The sequence below is a fragment of the Dama dama genome, chromosome 9 (genome assembly GCF_033118175.1).
Source record: "Dama dama isolate Ldn47 chromosome 9, ASM3311817v1, whole genome shotgun sequence".
NCBI classification, from domain to species: domain Eukaryota; kingdom Metazoa; phylum Chordata; class Mammalia; order Artiodactyla; family Cervidae; genus Dama; species Dama dama.
Genome location: NC_083689.1, coordinates 12326865 through 12347503, shown reverse-complemented (window position 1 = coordinate 12347503; position 20639 = coordinate 12326865). Strand labels below are relative to the sequence as shown.

Sequence of the window (20639 nt, the reverse complement as noted above, 5' to 3'; positions counted from 1 at the left end):
CGGCTGGAGAGACACTCCAGGCACTGACTGAAAAGGCCCCTCTGTCTGCTCCCCTCAAAGATTCATCATCCAGTAGGGAAGAGAGACCAGGAACCAACTGTGCGGGCCAGGCCATGGAGTCTAGAGTCGGCCAGGTGCTGAAAGGGGCTGTGGGAGCTACGGAGTTCACGGGAGGGTAGATACAATAAACAACAAACCAAGTTTTCACCTCTTGAGTTTTTAATGGACACTGTGTGTGAGAGAGAATGATTTCAAGCTTCAAATTATCTCTTCATTAAAATTCTTGTTTGTATTTGCGGCTCATGAAACATCTAGCCACATCAGTAATTCCACTTGGTGAGTGGGGGCCAAGCAGGAAGGCCAGACTGCCTGTTCCTTTTTAGCCCATGCAATCCACTGCTGAGTGCTCACACTTATGAAAAATATTTTCTTGGTAACTTAAATAATGTACGCTTGCAGATTAAAGAAATACCACACGGTAACTGCTGATAACATAAAAATGAATCCATACTTGACCTACTGTTTCATTAACCAGCTTTTCAAAGTTTGTTTATAAAGGGATAGAGGGGCACTTCCTGTGATTCTTTGGGGGCTCGGGGTGGGGGACAGCACATGTGACCTCCCCCTCCCCCATCAGTGCCTTATTAGCACTGTGTCCATGCACTGCCCTCAACAACCCCTGCTTCAAGCCGTACTATGGGCATCCCTGCAATGGTGACTGTGCACCTGTCCAGTTATAGTAACAGGACAACCACAGGGCAGCGGGTTCATGTTCCTAATGCCAAACTGCCCCTCGGAAAACACTCTAACCCATCCCTTACTCTTCACCCTTTTAATGAGAAGAAACATCTGTTTAAAAGTGTACTGATCATTTGCATTCTTTGTGCACTACCTTTCTGACACTTTACCACTGGCAAGAAGGAACAATCAGAAAGTGAGACAGGAGCTGCTTGCATGTAATGAGAAATTCCAGTAATAAACCCAGGAGTTCGGTGAGGGTAAGAAAACCTCCATAGCTGAGGAACTCGGGCAAAGGCTTAAGGAAAGAGGAACTATAGGACTCTGGTAGGCAGAGGGGACAAGAAAAAATGGGGCAAGCTGGCTGGCTCTGTCCCAGCTTTCTTTCTGGAAGACATTCAGCACATACTAGGCATTCTGGTTCAGTCCAAGTGTAATTTAAAACAAGGCTTTCACAATGCTTTCCACAAATGCAGTTCTGGCAAAACGTTACTGTTGTTGTTCTGTCGCTAAGTCATGTCTGACTCTTTGTGACCCCACAGACTACAGCAAACCAGGCTCCTCTGTCCTTCACTATCTCCCAGAAGTTGCTCAAATTCAAGTTCACCAAGTCGGTGATGCTACCTAACCATCTCATCCTCTGCTGCCCCCTTCTCATTTTGCCTTCAATCTTTCCCAGCATGAAGGTATTTTCCAATGAGTCAGCTTTTCACATCAGGTGGCCAAAGTATTGCAGCTTTAGCTTCAGCATCAGTCCTTCCAAGGAAGGACTGGCAAATTACTGAATTTTAAATGCACAAGGTAAGAACTTGCTACATAAAAGCAACTCAGTAGTGAAGTCCGTCATGGGGGGTGGTGGAGAGCTGAACCTCTTGGTCTGAGGCCTGACAAAGCCGACAGGGAGACCGCTTTCCTTCCAGGGTGCTCTGGCTGACTACAGACCTAGCTATCAAGTGGCTAGAGAACCCAAGGAGAGTGCGCTGCTCCAAAGAAAAGGCTGATGTGGGGGCAGGAACCCACGTGGGGAGCCCATGGCCATCCCATGGCAGACGGTGGATCCTAGCGATCTGAATCCTTGTTTGTTCTCTATCCCCTTTCACCATATAGATATAAAACTTAAGAGCACCATTTGCCTGTTCTGAGATGGAATACCAATCACTCAAAACAAACAAACAAAAAAATCCATCACCCTGAATAAGTCATTAATCATTTAGCTCACAAGAAAGGTCAGTACTGTCAATGCTAGAGGAAGGCTGTGTTACAGCAGTGCCAGTCAGGTGTCCAGAGGTGGTCATCCAACTATTCAATAATGTCCAACTGCTTCCAATAGGCTAGTAAGACTTTAAGGTTTATGCCCTCCAGGTAACTCCCAAGACCCAAGAGGGAAAGGACAGCTCCTATGGCAACCTCTAAGTTTTATACAAGGAGAATACCAACCCAGTTCTAACAACGCTAACAGGAAAAGGGGTTTTGCAGGTGCAAAACTGATTCCTGGTACCTCTCCTGCACACAGTGCTGGAGATGGTGAAGGGACACCCAGAGTTAAAACCAGAGAGGTGTCCGGCATAAAAGTGTGAGGGAGACTGATGGGCCAGCAGCCTGTGGGAAGCACCCTCCAAGCCGTGAGAGCCATGTGCTAGGAGCTGGGCCATGAAGCGGCACTTCCCGAAGGAACTCAATCTGATGGCAGGCCAGTGAACAGTGCAATAGCACAAGCTCTCAGGAGCACAACTACGGGACAGGACAGGTCTGCTTCAGGCTCTGAGGGTACAAGGCACTTTCCTTTCTCCACCAAGGGTACTTCTGGTACAAGTATGGCCAGAACTAAGGGCCATGTGGTCCTGAAAATGCGTCATGCAGTGAGCTGTGGTGGGACAGTGGGGATTGAGGTGCTCCTAATGGGAGCGGGGTAGCAGGCTGGGAGCCTGGAGAGGAGGGGGTGGACCCTGGAGCCCTGAGTTGAGTAAACACACCCCAGTGAAAGGAAGAAGGAGGCCACAGACTGATTCAGGGAGGGGAAGCATCCAAAAGCTGGGTGGGATGAGGTGTGTACTCTTCAGAAAGAGTGCTCAGAGAACAGAGGGGAAGAGAGGACAAGGGGTTAGGCTGAATCACTCAACACTGGGTGTTTTGCGGGAGGAAGGGAGGAATCTGGCCGAGAGCACGTCACTGCTGACCTCAGGTGAAGCCGTGTGGAGGGCAGCGGAAGGGTGTGAGAGAGGGAGGCGGCACCCTGGAAGCTGCATTTGGCCGCGTGTGGAACCTCGCACACAAAATGCATGCCTTCACTCCTGAAGTGAGTGACAAGGACGAGAGAAGACATTTCTCTAGTTCTGAGGTTTAGTTGATAAAAGAGTGGGACACTTCAATCCCACAGAAGCTGGGTCTTACAAGCCACCCGCAAAGTAATATGACATGGCAAAGTTCAGCCAGGAGTTCATAGAACTGTGTCCCTGAAGGCAGCAGGGGAGTGCAGACTGCCTTTACGCAGCTGCCATTTAATTCCTTATTCCCCTCTTCATTTCTTTTTATTCTCACCCCAGCATTGCTAAGGAAAGCTCCTGTTTGTACCAGTGTTAAAGGTTGTACTTAGAGGTGTCAGCAGACAATAATACTATTTTCTGGATGAAATTTAACAACACTGTTTTGTTCTCATTGTTTCTAATGTTACTGATTATCCATATGTGACTTCTGATTTAGTTTTCTTTCAAAATAAAGGTACTAGAAACAAAACAGTAAACTAATTAGAAAACAACAACATAGTAAAGGATCCAAGTATCAAGATAGGAAAATAAAGTGGGAGTTGTGAGAGCAACCTGGCCTTGCCCTATGGTCCCATTCAGAGGGAGCCAGGCGAGACCTGCTCCAGGTTCCAGGTGGGGAAGCCAGTGAAGGTCAAAGCCGCCCAGTGTCCGACTCTTTGCGACCCCATGGACTATACAGTCCATGGAGTTCTCCAGGCCAGAATACTGGAGTGGGGAGATGTTCCCTTCTCCAGGGGCTCTTCCCAACCCAGGGATCAGACTCAGGTCTCTGGCATTGCAGGTGGGTTCTCTACCAGCTGAGCCCCCAGGGAAGCCCCAAGAGCAATGGAGTGGGGAGCCTCTCCCTTCTCCAGCGGATCTTCCCGACCCAGGAACTGAACTGAGGGTCTCCTGCATTGCAGGTGGATTCTTTACCAGCTGAGCTACTAGGGAAGCCCAGGGAAGCCAGTAGGCTAGGAGAATTTGCAGGAAACTGCTGGAAGAGGGAGTGAGGATGGAGAGGCATCCCCAAGACGGCGGAGACTATGCAGTGATCCCTCGAAGCCTTTCACAAGTAAGTGAATGGAAGTAATCATTTATTGGGCAGAAATAGAAACTGGAGTTTTGGGCCAATACAGGGAAGACAGAAGGACAAATGACACAGGCAACACACCAGCTGGCCAGGAGCCTTTCGTCTGGTGGCCACAAGCAAGGTACAGAGAGACACAAGATATGCTAAGTGTGGGACACAAGCACGGACAGAGGGGCAGCACAAAGAGATGGAAATATGTCAGAGGGGTTTAAGAACACCTGGCGAATAAAAAAAAAAAAAAAAAAGAACACATGGAGTTGGCTGGGGGACGGTTTCTACGCAGCAGGACCAACATGTCCAGAGGAGCACAGGGGATGAATGTTAACTGTGGCCTCATCATGAAGGGGGGAATTAAGTGAGGATAAAGACTGACGTGCAGTCTGGTTTCTCCTCTTAGCTCTCTCCCAGAAAGAAGCTCGTAAATGGCACAGCCAAGCCTGTGCCAGGTGAGTTCCGGCAGGCAAGGGACAGGAGCCACCCCACCCCGAAGGAGACAGCCGGGGCTCTAGGGCAGTGGCACTCTATCAGCTACAAGAACGCAGGCCGCCAGGGGGTGGAGCCAACCACATCCCAGCTGGAGGAGACAACCCCATAGTTCCCATTAGGTGATGACATTCTGGGAATCTTCAAGCAGTGTCCCCAAGGCGAGGAGGAGTCAAAGTAAACGACTTCTAAAGCTTCAGGGCTGGGCTGTGCCTTCTCTCTTTCAAGTGCACTGTCAGCAAAGCCAAAGGATGGTGGGCTCTGGACAGAACCATTTTCCTTCACCTTCAAGCCAGGCCCACATGGGCCCTTGAGCCAAGGAAGTTAAATTTTCTGCTCAAAGAATGAATACTTTTTCTACAGAAAATCTGACCCTTAACTTTGCTTCATCTCTACTTTAAACCAGTATGTCTGTGACAGAAGCTAAAACATCCTTTCGAGCCTTTAAGAACAGGGCAAGTAAACTCCTTAAGAAACTTTCAGAAGCCATTGATTCATACTGCGGCAAGACCACCAGAGAAACCAACAAGGACCTCTAATCTGTTATGGGCCAAGAGAGGCACTGGTGAGCAGCGCTGTGTGAGAGCCAGGATGCCTTTTTTAAGGTACAGATCCAATTGGGTTGCCACCTCAAGTAAATGGGCCCCACGGCAGTTGCCCCTAGCCTGCACTGTCCCAGCGCCTAGAATCAACACGCCAAACAACATGGGGGCCACGATGGGCCCCTTCTCTTGTCACCTTCACGCCTTTCATTTGCTGTATCTGGTGCTTCCCTGACGTGTCTCGTGGTTTTGATGGTCGCCTCCCCCACATACACAGCTGGGAGCCCGAAGGCCATCTTGACTTCACTCTTGTCCTCCTAGCACACAGCAGGTGGTTACTCAATGACTCAAGTACTGAAGTCACCCTACACTGACCACACACAACAGTCACTCTGGGGCTTCTAGCTCAATTTCACAACTCTGGAAAAGGAAATCAGCTTGCATTCTCACATGAAAAACGTGACTCCTATAGTCTCACTTGCTCAGCCAATGCATCCCATCTGAGCTACAAGCCATGCTTGGGGACTCTGTAGTCCACATGATGTCCTCTGAGTGATTAAGCAACACTTGGGCGAGTGCCGTGAAAAAGAATGGCAGGGTTGCTGTGACCGCTGACAGAGGGGATGGGCACTCCTATGGTGGGTACGGTGGAGAGAGACAAGGCTTGCGGTGGACAGGGGAAGGTACCACTGATGCAGTAACACGGACACAGGCCTGGAGGCAGGAGAGACACCAGTGCACGTGCCGAGCTGAGAGGACAGACAGGAGCATGTGACCCCGCTGGCCTCGTGTCCTCCGTGAGTCCCTGACTGTGGGGCAGGGAAGACAGTGTAAGGAGCACAGGGCGGGGGGTGGGGGGCGGAAGAGGCACTGAGGTCTGATTCTAGGGACACCAGGAGGCAAAAACTATAAAGAATCTCATTCCTGCCTGGAATACAGTTGCATCCTCAACTACACCTGCACACAGCAGCATGCTGTTTACAGATGCAGAAGATGGGATGCGCGGGGACAGGGTAAAACCCTGTGTGAACACAGGGTGGCTCTCTGTCTGCTCTTGAGTCCTGCAGGAAATGAACAGCTCTCAGCACCAGAGCTCTTTAGAGAGAGGAGGCTGAAAAGTCACTTATAAATCTGCAGATATGGAGGAATTTATTAATTAAATTCACATGACAAAGTATAAATCGTCTTCAACTTAATTCAACCGAAGTTTTACATCTGAAAGATTCAAAAATGCAGTTCCCCGTTTTCACACTGACCTGTGGCTGAGATGCAGGAGCCGCTGGGTACAGGGCTGAGACAGGGGAAGGTCAAGGGACAGGAAAAGGATTTCACCTATTGTTTTCAACCCAAAAAAGGCTGAAAGACCCCACTGGGTGTCCAATTCTGGACCTACTCCCAACAGGCATCTTATAGCATGTTCCCAGTTTAGAGGAATAAGAAAAAGGTGAAGAAAACTTGGATGGTCAGTATCCTGGTTCAAAGACTGACTGTTGAGGCACCACAGAAGGTCACAGTGGGAACTATCAGTGCAAGGTAATTGATGTTATACCCTACTATATCCAACAACGTCCCATCTTCCAAAGCCTGCATTCAGCAGTTATTGTCATAAAAAGCAATGCAGCTGGTCCTTCTTATCTGCAGATTCCACCAACAGCAGATCAACAATATGTGGGGAGGGGATATTCTAGAAAGTTCTAAAAAGCAAAATTTGAATTGCTATGTACTGGCAACACAGAATTTACACTAAAATTATTTTCATAATGTTTACATTGCATTAGCTATAAATAACCTAGAGGTGATTTAAAGTATAGGAGAGGACAGAGGACACACAGTTGGTTATATGAAAACACTATGCCATCAAAATTTCTTTATTGGAGGCTAGCTGATTTACAATGTTAATTTCTGTTGTACAACAAAGTGAATCAGTTCCATTTATACATATACCAACTCTTTCTGAATACTGATTTATTGGCTGTGATGGGTCTTAGTTGCAGAACACAGATCTTCGATCTTCACTGAAGCATGTGGGATCTTTAGCTGCAACATGCAAACTCCCAGCTGAGGCATGTGGGATCCAGTCCCCTGATTAGGGAACAAACCTGAGCTCCCTGCAACGGCAGTGCAGAGCCCAAGCTGCTGGCCCGCCAGGGAAGTCCCTGACTCGTCTTTAGGCTCGTCTCCGGTGAAGGTCATTAGCGTAGAGCAGAGCTCTGTGTGTTACACGGTGGGTCCTTAAAAGTTCTCTATCTGATACAGACAGTGTGTGTCACTCCCAATCTTCCCATGGGTCCCCCCCCTCCCCCCACTGGTAACCTTAAATGTGTTTTCTACAACTATGATTCTATTTCTGTTTTATAACTAAATTCACTTGTATCAATTTTTTCAGATTGTACATACAACTGAAATGATATGTGCAATGATCATGTGATATTTGTTTTTTTTCTGACTTACTTCACTCAGCATGATAATCTCTAGGTCTATCCATGTTGCTGCAATATAAGAGACTCGAGCACCTCTGGATTTGGGCGCCTGGCAGTGGGTGTGTTTGTGTGTTCATGTGTCCTAAAACAGAATCCTCAACAGATACCAAGGGATGACTGTACCATGTAAAACTCAACATGGGATAGAAAATGTGGGTGACAGATGTCTTAAGGTTCCAGTTCTAAGGTTTAAGGAGTTGTGCTGTAGCCAAGAGGCACACATATTCCATAAGCAACTGGCTGTAGTAATGCAAGAATATATTTTTTCCTTTCAATTCATGTGTTTTCTTCAAACAGTTGTAAACTGTTTTTGGGATGTTAGTACTTACTTTGTTGTTTGTACCTAACTATCCAAGAAACAAACTTGTTAGGTATTCCCTGTGGCCTAATATCATGATAAAAAAACTGATATGCTACTACTGCTGTGAACTAAAGTCTGGGAATCTCTGGGTTGACTACTAAAGTTAAAATGCCAACTCCGTTTATCTCTGTCTGCGCTGGGTCTCCACTGCCGCTCGCAGGCTCTCTCTCGTGGCGAGAGGGGGCTGCTCTCCAGTTCTGGTGTGCAGGCTCTGCACCGCAGTGGCTACTCTCGGCGTGGAGCACAGGCTCGAGGGCACACAGGCTCAGCTGCCCGGCAGCACGTGGAGTCTTCCTGGACCAGTGACTGAACCCTTGTCCCCTACACATTGGCAGCTGTATTCTTAACCAGTAAACCACCAGAGAAGTCCAAAATGCCAATTATTTTCCTATGTTTATAGTCCCCTGATTAATCACTCCTGCTGTGAAGGATATTGCTTGCTATCATTCCAATTCATCTAAGGACAGTGTTTAGCAGACAACACAACTGAAATGTTTTTCCAATTTCAACAGAAATATTTTCTGTCCTGGAGATTAGGAGGCGAGACAGACATGGGAGAGGCCTGGGTTTAGGCTTCTGAAAGTAAGCAAGAGAGAACAAGAGAAAGACGTGATTCCTGGAGATTCAGTCCCAGCTCTGCCTCTGGAGACAGGCTGACAGTTACACTTTGTACTTGCAGTTCCACCTTAACTCCTGGCCTCCCAGACGGCCCACAAGCCCAGTGACCCCACCTTGACTGCTTCCCGTCCATTCACTCGCCTCTGAACTAAAGTGACACAGCACATAGGCAGTAAGATGCAAGAGAAGACAGAAGCAGTGCAGGTTAATTGGGAAGCCTCACAAACTCTCCCGTGAGATACAGTGATGATACTCAACATCTGTGCTAGGACCTAGAAAAGCTTGTCAGTAGATAACTGCTGCTTCCTGGGCTGATGCCCTATACTGAACACTTACTTAATCCTCAAGGCAAACATACAAGGGAGGTGGTGGCATTACCACCTTCATCATCCTGGCAACAAAGCAGCATAATGGGTGGCGGTCTGGTCAGCAGGAGGTCACCCAGGGCTGTGTGTCTCTTGCGTGCTATGTTTCATAGCTGCTTCTGTTCACGAAGCCCAGGGGCAAAGGCCCAGTCGACTGCTGGGCCCAAAGAGTGTACTTTGGCTGAGGGCACCCCACTTCCATGTCCTGGCATCTATTTCTTAAAAAATGTATTTGAGCTGTGCTGGCCCTTCGTTGCTGATGGGTTTTCTCTAGCTGAGGCAAGCAGGGGCTCTCTGGCTGTACTGTGCGGGCGTCTCACCGCAGCGGCTGCTCGCTGCAGCTCCCAGGCTTAGCTGCTCTGCAGCATGCGGCATCTTCCCAGATCAGCCATTGAACCTGTGTCTCTTGCACTGGAAGGTGAATTCTTTAGCACTGAGACACCAGGGACACCCTTGGCATGTATTTTAATCAACAGACTTGCCCTCTCTGCAGAAGCTGAATGTCACATGACCCCCAAGTAAATGAGGTTAGCTTCCAAAGAATTTCACCCCTGCAAACAAAGTCAAGATAACTTTCACAGCACCTGGCCATCTGTGACTTGGCCAACATCATAGGTGAAATCAGCAGCACAGTCCCCTGCTGATGCCATGGGGAGTGGGGTCAAGGGGAGCGGAGACCAAATTATTTATGCTTCCCAGGCAGTAAAGGGCCTGAGGGGCTGTGGCTTTAACTGGTTTCATGCCAAGAAAAAAGCTGGCCAATGCCAGATGACCCCAGTGTGTCTTGAAAGTATAACTTGAAGGTAGCATTCACCCTTCAGACAAAGGAGATGCCTCCTCACTACTACGAGGCTCTCCTATAAAAAGGAGGAGACACAGACGGTGATAGGGGTCCTTGATTCTGGAAGGAAAAAAAAAAAACTCGGCAATGTCTCATTACTAATTAATGTGCAGCAAATCGTATCCTGTCCTAGGAGCATCTTTGTGGAAATGTTAGTTACAATGATGATGGAACACTAATATCAGAAAGCATGTTCCTTCTGGTTCCCGAGGAGAAGCTCCTTCCCGTTCACAGTGAAGGCCCCTGTTTCACTGTGCGATCTGTGTTGGTGGGGGAGCACAAACAGGATTACTTTTCCATCTGACCAGCTCAGACGGCTGGTGAGAACAGCAATCATGTCATCAGCCAGACTGAGGTGTCTGGAGGCTGGCCAATGGCTGTGCACTGAGGAAGCTCTCAGAAGCCTTAATCCTCCTCCTTGCAGCTTGTACATGCCCCGACACCCTGACTTGCCAAGCAGGGCCCCATCACCTCAGAATCAAGCTGGCGGCTGCCTTGAGCCAGGCAGCTCCAGGTGGAAATGAGTCAGCCTTGCTGCTAAGCGTGCACAGACACACTCACGCTCTCTGTCCCCCAGTGGAGGGAACCAGGCCCATGAGGACCCTGCAGCCGGAAGACCAGGACCCAGAAGGCTGGGCAGGCCACAACCCCGGCAATCAGAAATCCACTCGCTCTGCTTTAGAAACCAATCAGCAGGCACATTACATTAGGGGCAGTGAAAAATGTGTACCATCTTTTCCCTATGAAAGCTGCCAGCAGCTGGAGGTAAAATAAAAGGTTCCATTGTTACATACGGCTTACATCATGGGGTTGATGGTTAAATCTGGACAGATGATTTGTGAATTTAAAAGTGTTCCTGAGATGGACATGAAGTTAAAAAGAAAACAAAACTTTGATGTGGACAAGACTAAAACTACTAAAACATACATCGGTAGGGGGAGGCTAATTTTTCCCAGAGAGTAAATACAGTCAGCTATGCAGGATAAACAGTCTTTGTAACACTTCATTCCGCTGTTGCTGTATCATGAAAGCAGCCTGCTGACAATCCTGGGACAAGGAACTGTGGCTGTGTGTTAGTAAAACTCAGACTAGTCGGCAGGCCTTAGTTTGCAACCCCTGTTTCATAGATTTCTAGACTTTGTGTCAAAATGAAGGAACTGTAAGTGACAAGAGTGCTATGTTAGAAAAGCAGAATACACAGTTACAGATAAAATTAGGTAAAGACAGACAACTGGGTGTGTACATGAAACCATAAAATGGAAGTGGGACATGGGGGCAGCTCTGCGGACGACTATACCTACTTACATTTAAAAACCAACCAACAATATGCGCCCCCCTCTCACAAGTCCCCACTGACCTCTGCTGAGGTGGTCTTTTGATCTGTCTGCCTCTTTACCTGGTGAGCTGGCCTCCAGGCACTGCTTCTCAAAGCAGCCTTGACCTGCCCGAGTCTCCAAATTAGAGGCTGGAAGACTGACAGAAACATAATCTGCCATTAATTCAAACTCTCCATTTCCACGGACCTAGGTCTAAGGTTGTGCCCTTCGTAGGTAAGGTAAGAGTGATACTTTCTTCTGGTTGCCTCTTTTAAAGTTATTACTCCTACTATTCTGCCTTTACTCTCCTACCATCTTCCTTTACTTTTAAACCTTTTATTTTCAGTGATTTTGTTTTCCAAAAGAGCTGTTCTGATGTGTGTAACACAAAGATTAACCCACACTACAACACATAATGCCAACAGAACAGACTGTCATTTCATGCAGAAAATTCCTGCTCGCTTTGAGAGGTAGACTCCAATATGGCTAGAGACATGCAGATCGCAAAGCCAAGGCAGGCAGAGAGGCCAGGCACTTCCTCTGCCTAGATGAGAGTTTCCCAGTAGGAAGGAAACATAGGGAACAATGAAGAATTGAATAATCTGCAAGGCAGCAAGAACGAGAGATGGTGTTCATTTTGCAGCACAGAGAAAGTACTGAAATGAAGAAAATGTCTGAAGAGTGAGGAACTAGCATTAGCCAAATGAGGCTGACAGCAGTGTCACGGGAGATCCACATGTAGACCCATAAAGCTTCTGAGGGTGATGCTACACTGGTTCTCTGGAGCTGTCACACTGACTCTCTATAACCCGCCCATTTCCAACAAAAGGATAAAAACCAAGTTCATGATGCTCATGAACAAAATTTACAACTAAAACTAGTACAAGCAAGACAACTGTGGTGTTTCTAGCACACCAAACACCAGGAAAACACGTTAGTGTTAACCTTCAAGCTAGTGGTCAAAGTCGAGCTGTTTGGGAATTTGGGAGGCCAAGAGGAAGGTAAATGAAGTACAGATGATGAACAATCTGCAACAGCCAACAGGAAGCACCGGGGGAGAGGCAATCTACTGTCTGTGGCTGAAATGTTCCAGAATATGCCAGCTCACAGGCACACAGGTCTGCTTTGTTTAAGTGGAAACAGCAACATCCCAACCAACTTTCCCACAATGTCATTCCCTGAAATGAAAAGCAGCCTCCACGAGAAGGCCAAGCTAACAAGGTGGGAGATACCCCACAAAAGCATATCATGGCTCTGAGCTTCTCTCCAAAGCAGCAGAATGGAAGCTGAGAGGGAGACTCCAAACTACACTTAACTGGGACTTCCCTGGTGGTCAAGACAGTGCTCCCAACACAGAGGGCCCAGCTTTGATCCCTAGTCAAGGAGCTAGATCCCACATGCCACAACTAAGAGTTCACATGCTGCAACTAGAGATCCTGAGTGCTGCTAAATAAGTGTTTTTTAAAACTACACTTACTGGGGACAAATGGGGCTCAGGAAGAGGGCTAACACAAGAGCTTCCCAAGACACCACGACCCCAACATCTTCAGCCATGACCACCAAGGAGGCAGGAACAGATGCATCTATCAAGGACAAGGGCACATACTGACTCCAGCTTTAGCGAAGGAGAGTCTAGTTACCTTGATGAAGAGCTGATGCTTATGGGTGACCTCTTCTTTAATGATACTACCCTCTGACCTTCACTGTGAAGCTGAACTTTAAATATCAGAAAAAGGAATTATCTGTCATTATCAGGCACTCTCAAGAAGAGGATGCAGCTAGGATGACCTGTTCCCCTCACCTTTCATCAGGTATAGAACTCAAATAATAGCGAGAGTTGACAGTGTCTGAACTAGACATCCACTGCCAAGGGTACAGCAAAGGCTGGTGCTCTGAGTCAAGCTGCCCCCGGGGAAATAGGCCGAGGGGCCCTGGCCTCCACAATGCACTGATTTCCAGACAGGTGCTTCTCTCAGGCAAGGGCAAGCCACCTCCATGCATTACAAGGAGGTCTCTACCCTCAGCAAACATCCAGTGTTGACTGCTGCCCTCACAACCTCACCATGTCAGCTTGAGAAGGATGTGTGGATTTAACCAACCTCCTCTAGATCTCAGTAACTTTTGGAGTGCAAAGAAGCCAATCACGGACAAAACTCAACACTGCTTTAGATAAGAACAGCGAGGGAAGCAAAAAAAGAAGTGACAGGAATCTGTTTCCTTGTAAAGACTGATGTTTTTGTTTGTCATTGATTCCGCCTAACTTCCACCAAAGTAACTGATTCACAGAAGTCAAGTGCCCCAACTCTGACAAAGACAGGAAAGTGGATACAGGTGCTGGAGAGAAAAGGTCAAACCTCACAAATCACATATGATCTCTTCGGCCACTGTGCTCTGGGCAGGGGGCCTTGCCACAGGCAGTGCTCTGCCCTGGGGGACCTCAGCTGCAGCAGAATCTCACAGGCTCAGATCCTGTTGCACAGTCCAAGTTTACTCCCTGGCAGACATGGTCAGGTCTATCTTGTCCCCTGTGTCCACTTAGGAAAGTAAAGGCTGCTCACTGGTGAGGAGCTCTCAGCCCATCAGAAGCCAAAACCCCTGCCCCAATGAACCACACCCCCAATGAACCCACGGCATTTCCTGGAACTCTCTGCCACTTTTCTATTAATATCAGGAAAAATACTTAAGGATGCGGAACTAACATACACCCAACATGAAGCTTCCAACCAAGGTCCAGGGCACAGAATGACTGAATTTAAAACATGTGCGCACACATGCCTCTGACTGAGAATGCCACCTGCATTCACTGGATTTAGTAACTGGTTTTCCCAGTGCATGGGGAAAGCTGGAGCCCCACATGCTGGGCAGACTGAGGCCTGTGGCCCTTCCCCAGCTCTCCACACAACTCTCTGGGATTCTGAGTTCTTCTAGCCTTCATGCCAGGTATGTCTCACCCAGGAGAGAGCAAAGCTGAACAGGGCCACTGAACCCATCGTCCTCTCTGGGGTCTCAGCGCCTTCCCACCAACGACTCCCACACCAGTGCAGCTTGGGACCCGGGGCAAAGAGCCAGGCAGAAGAGGAGCAAAGATGTGTTCTCCTCCTGTTTAAGCAGGAACACAGATGGGTCGCCATGTAATAAGTCCCATTCCCCACAAGCCTTACCCAGATGAGATGCGGCTGGGCCCCTTCCCTCCGCCAGTCTAACACTCAGTGGAGAAGCAAAGACTTCAAGAGGTGTACCCAGGACTTAGGTGCTCCCAGGCCTTATTTAGGACAGAAGGACATAAATGAGAGAGAGAATCCAGTTGAGAATTCACCAAGGAACAGCAGGGCCCAAAAGTTTTCAGGAGTCTTCAGAAGTCAGAGAAGGACCTGGGAGAAGATGGCAGTGCAGGCTGCCACACAGAGGAAGAGATTCTTCACTCTTACATCCTATCTACATGTGTCTGACAGAAATAAATGTGACCATTCAAGCACCGTCATTTTCTTGTAGCCAGATTAATGTAAAAAGGTGAAGTTAACAGTATATTTCGTGGAATCCAACATACTCAAAATTCCATTTCAATGTGTAACCATGTAAGAAACTGAGACACTTTACATTTTTTCATACTAAATGTCTTAAATTGGTGTGTACGCCACACCTTCAGCACATCTCAATTCAGGAGTTAAATTTTCATGCAAAATATTTGATCCGTGTGTACACTTTATAAAGTTTGACGTTTAAAGTCGATTCACAGACTTCCCTGGATGTCCAGTGGTTAGGGCTCCAACCTTCCACTGCACAGGGTACGGGTTCGATCCCTGGTCAGGGAGATAAGATCTTGCATACCATGATGCATGGCCAAAGAAAGAAAAAAATAGATGCACGTGCCCAAGTTGTTCCAAACATACTTAAAAAGTTCTCCAAAACTAAATGGTGGTTCTAAACTTTTAATTAGAATTCATTAAAAATTTAAAACTTAAAAAAATATTTAAAACTTAAAATTCAGTTCCTCAGTCGCAGTACATTTTGATGATGCCTAAAATCCCGATGAGATTAGTACTGACCTTGACTGTAAAGATGTAGAGGTTCCTCTTGTAGAAGCTAGGCAGAGTGGGGCATTCAGGTTAGAAACAGCTCCGGGGCCAAAGGGACCCAGATCATTACACATTCAGGGTTGGTCTGACCCTAGTCAGTTCAAACCCATCACCTTCATCACCCACAGATCCACCTGCACTTTGTATCAACTTGCTTTTTATAAATTTAAATATATCTATTTAAAAGAATATGCTAACATATCACATGTGATGTGTCAACCTATTTGAATGGGAAACAGACATTTTTGGAGACAACATGGGAATTCTTAACATGGAATGCAACTGTTGTTGATTTTCCATAATGTTTACTGTGGTTTAATAGGACAATGCCCTTATTTAAAAAAATAAAAACCTCAATAGCCTTTTATATTATTTATCCTTTTATTGTGGCAAAATACACACAACATGAAATTTACCATTTTAACCATTTGCAAGGTGGCTCAGTGGGTAAGAAGTTCACCTGCAACGTGAGAGACAGAGGAGACACTGGTTCAATCCCTGGGCTGGGAAGATCCCATGGTGGCGGGTATGGCAACCCACTTCAGGATTCTTGCCTGGAGAATCCCATGGACAGAGGAGCCTGGCGGGCTACAACTGTGGCAAACAATTGGATATGACTGAAGCGTCTGAGCATGCATGCGAGCGTACAGTTAAGGGCACTAAGCACGATCACGCAGTTGGCCAGCTGTCACTACTGTCCAGCTCCAGAACTTTTCTCATCTTGCAAAACTGAAACTCCACACCCATTAAACACTAACTCTCCATTTCCTCCACCCTCCAGCTCCTAGTAATCACCATGCTACTTTCTCTCTCTATGAAACCAACCTAATGTAAGTGGAATCACAAAGGATTTGTCCTTTTGTAACTGGCTTCTTTTTCTTAACATAATGTCCTCAAGGTTCATACATGTGTAGCATGTATCGGAATTTCTTTCCTTTTAAGGCTGAATAATATTCCATCATGTGGATAGACCGTATCTGTTCATTCATCCCTCCATGGAAACTTGGGTTGCTTCCATCTTTTGGCTATTATGACCAATACTGCTATGAACATGGGTACACAAATAACTACTGGGAGTCCCTGCTTTCATGACAACACCCTTATTGTGAAAGAGATGCTTGCTGAAGTACATGAGGTAAAACAGCACATCTGCAACCTACTTGCAAAGGACTGGGGTGGGGGGAAGCCTGTGCAACGAAAAATCAAACAAATGTGGCAAAATATTAATTGGTGAATCTACTTTTTGAAGCTACAAAAATTTTCAAAAATAAAAGAAAAAGTCATTAACTTAAAAACAAGCACCAGCTGCCATGAAGAGAAAGTCCGTGTAAAAACAAGGACAATGAAAACAATGTTGGCATGACTACTGGCCCAAGATTCTGACTGGCATTACAAGTGCACCAAGGGAGATTAGCAACAGTTGACACTTTTTCCTCAAAGTGAACAGAAGCACTGTGGGGAAGTGAAAAGGTAACTGCGCCCTTCTCTCATGAGGACTGCTAGCCCTAGCACTCGCTGAAGTCACTCCACTTAGGGGTTAGGCATCCCACCATTTGGGAGCACTACTGAGGGGCTGGCGAGCAAATTTATCATGGAGGCTACTGCAGGAACGAAGCAAGACCCAGGTGGGGCGGGGTGGGTGGGGGTGGTGCGTGCGGAGGACGGGGTCAGACCCAAAGATAATTTAAGGCGACAAATCCCAGTTGTTGAGGCTCAAAGGAAGACCAGAATTAACTGATGAGCCATCACAAGACAAACTTGTATCTGGTATACACCAGAGCTGAGTAGCCAGGCTCAGTGAGGCCATTCAGGACGCTGTGCCCAGAGATGAGAGTGCCCAAACTGAAATCCCTGCCAGGGAGGTAGACAGAGTCATTGGAATCAGCAGCCTCCTGAATGGCAACACCACAGAAACAGGTTAGAGGCAGTAGGTGTGGGTCACGTGGTCTCAGCATCACAGCTGCTCCTGGGATTTTCAATGAGGTGGTTGGCAACCTGGGGCAAGAGTAGGGTGACCCAAACCATAGAATTTTGTCCTACAAGAGATGAATAATGGATGTGAAAGGGGAGGAAGTGGAAAATAAGTCAGAACATGTTAAATGTTAGATACACAAAGACTTTTAAAGCATCAAAACACTGAAGGAGAGTTTTAGATCAAGGCAAAAAACCCAAAAGAAAATAAATTTCAAAGATTCCAGAGCCTGGGCTATGATCCTGCAGGGCCCCCATGTTTCCCTTAACTAGAGGGAGGGGACTAGAGCACAAGTTTTAGTTATAAACTCAGCTCCTTCCCAGACGCTGTTTTGTGAGACACAGGCAGAACTCAGCCAGGACTACTGACCCTGCCCTGAGCCCTCCACAAACTCGGGTGGCTCCTCCCACTAATGCAAAGGCGCGCGGGGCCACGCTGCATTTCCCTTGTTCTGGCCTGAGCAGCTGGTGCTATGCAGGATAGCATGCTGCACCAGGCGGATGTGAGGAAGTCAGCCCGTGAGGGTGGTTTCAGAATAGGGTGGACGGCACCAACCCAGGCAGAGGGAGGAAGGCAGAGCTCTGAGTCCACCCTCAACGGATGACATGAATGAGCTCTTTCACTGGCAAAGGAGAGCGTGCAGCAGTACCATCTGCTACAGGGAGAGAAAGGCCAGAGAGCAGGCACTGAGTCCTCGGCCCTCCAGAGTCGGGTAAAAACCACCTGCATCTCCACCCTGCCAAGGCTGCTGGAACAGGCAAGGCCTAAACACGAGAAGATGAAACATGTGAGCTACAGGCTCTGTAACAAGTAGGGGAAGCCAAAGTGCAGAACTATCTCAGAAGAACTTCATAATTTCCACCTCTGGCTGCCCCGTTCAATTCCATGTCCCAAACTCAGCCCCGCCCCTCCCCACGCTCCCGTTTCTCAGCTTAGAGATTAGCACCCAGAGCCAGCGAGGGTAGAGATGCTTCACCAAGATGCCTCCAAATGACTCCAGCAGAAAGCTAGGCTTCCTATCAATTTAAAATCAGAAAACAGGCAGGCATTATTTCCCCAACCCCAAACTGCTAACAGGATAGCTTAAGCTGATGAAATCAAGAGAATGGAAGCTGGGAAAGGCGTGGTCTGTGGAGGCCACTGCTCTCTCCCTATGGGGCACCACCCATAGCCAAGACCGTATCTAGAGAGAGAGGAAGGCACAGCGCACTATCTCTCCAGATGCCACTGCCACCTCAGCAAGGGGTTCAGGTCAAGGAAGGCTTCCTGAGAAAGGAATTCACAATTTTATTTTGTCTCTTGGAGAGGCAGGATAAGTTAAGTTAAAACCACCTGATCTCCAGGCTCAGGCTGGGGTAGAGAGTTTCATGCTTGAACACAAGAATCCCCAATGATTGAGGCCTCTAAACAAAGTTTTGACAACCAGAGAATGGACATTTTACCAAATACCCACTTTGGATTAAAAATAAGCTTTCATCAACACCCCCACCACCCACCCAAATGACATTTAAAACCAGACTAACTTGACTGCCATGCAGATTATCAGAAGTGGACTCAAATGAAGTCAATGTTGAAAATTTGGTGCTGGACCATTTAAATTCTCTTCAAACTGCAACAAACTTATAATGGTATTTTTGATGTGCCTTCACTAATCCTGTTATCATGTTAGAGCACAGAAATAGAATCTGTTCCCTTGGAGTTCACTGGTTGCCATAGGAATGGTATCAAAATGTATTATACTTTCAGGTGTAGAAATGCACCATAGGTGCTTAAGAAGAAAAACCCTTATCAAACCCAGTTCAAACTCAAATCCCTTTAAAAGTAAATGGGTACAAGTATACTGGGAACACAACTCAAACAGATGTGCTCCAGGTCTGGGGAAGAAAGGGAAATGTCACTCAACACAAACACAGAACACCAGCCCTGCGAAGACCCTCCAATGAAACACAGCCAACCTGGCCAGGACCCCCTACACCCTGCCCCAGCCTGGGCACACACACCCGAGGCAACAGAGCTCACGCACACATTCCCACTCCAAGCCCACTTTTCTTATTCCTGATTTATTCCATTTTTATACAGACCCACATTTATGAAAGCATAAGCTTTAACCTCCAGTGGATTCAAGTTCCCTAGTGAGTTAGGCTCACTACCTCTAGAGAGTAAGGACAGAGATATAAGCTATTATAGATGTGACTTCAACCCAAGGCATGATCTGAAACATTTTAAAAAGTGTTCTTTAAAAAGAGAAAAGCCTATTGCATTACAGAGGTAATGGTCCCCAGCACACCTAGATGGAAAGAGATAGGCATGATGGTACTACAGACCCCGCAGAACCCCAAATCAAGGGGTTCTGAAAAGGGCCGAGCTTGCTCCTCTTCCTGTTCACCTGCTCCTGTGATCCGACTCCTGCTCTTCTCACTAACCAGTATCTATCTGGCCTGTCCTGCTTCTTACTTTTGCACTACACAGATATATGCTAATATAACACGTATTTGTGTTGTGTGAGTATGTAAGGAGATGATGTTGAAGATTAAGAACAAGCTGAAAACCAACTGGTCCAGTCTGGCCAAGCGGCAGAGGCCTGGGGATAACTGGGTCTAACTCTGTCATTTGAGGTGTAGTTTAGGTGAAAACTTTGGATTTGTTACAGTTTTTAACAAACACCTTACTGTCTTTCTCTTAATTCTATAGGCTCTTGGGATTCAGCACGAAGACAACTACCCTCATGGGCTTACATTCTGGCCCAGAGGTGGGGGAATGGAGACAGACAGGCAACCAAGAACTAAAATTACGTGATGTATATTGAAAAGAGAAATGATAGGGGGCACATGGCACTGGAGCTTTTAAAAGTAACTACTCCTTGGGACTTTCACAAAAAGCGAGATTGTGGTTTCTGAGTTCTCCCCATTTCATCTATATTATGTATTAAAGGAATCTAGCTGACAAGTTTTCCCCATTAAACTCTCATTCATGTGCAAATTACTCTAAAGATGGTTCCGCAGGTCTGTATCTATTTTGAACTCGGGGGCTTGTAGCTTCCTTAAAACCACGGCTTTCATCCAGTGACAGGCTCACCTTTAAAGATAATGAAAAAGGACAGAATTCATTTACTTTACAGGATTTACATATAAGACAAAAGAGCTCATTAAGCCAGTTCCATACTACAAATTCACTTTTTGCCTACACATTTATTGTGTGCATGCACGTTGAATCGCTTCAGTTGCGTCCAACTCTTTGTGATCCTATGTACTACAGCCTGCCAGGCTCCTCTGTCCATGGAATTCTCCAGGCAAAAACACTGGAGTGGGTCGCCATGCCCTCCTCCAGGGGATCTTCCCAACCCAGGGATTGAACCCAAGTCTCTTATGTCTCCTGCATTGGTAAGCAGAATCTTTACCACTAGCACCACCTGGGAAGCCCATTCACATTTATTATACAAGCATGTCTTCCTGCAAAGAGTCATGTCTGAGAGGCAAGTCATCCTTGATTCCACCCCTCAGGCAGGATACAG

The 20639-nt window shown here is 47.0% G+C and overlaps 1 protein-coding gene across 2 annotated transcripts in view; it reads right to left on the bottom strand.

Moving 5' to 3' along the window:
* BRD4 (bromodomain containing 4) overlaps nucleotides 1-20639 on the bottom strand; it is an 86035-nt gene that overhangs the window by 33422 nt on the left and 31974 nt on the right. The gene's annotated exons all lie outside the window — the stretch shown is intronic.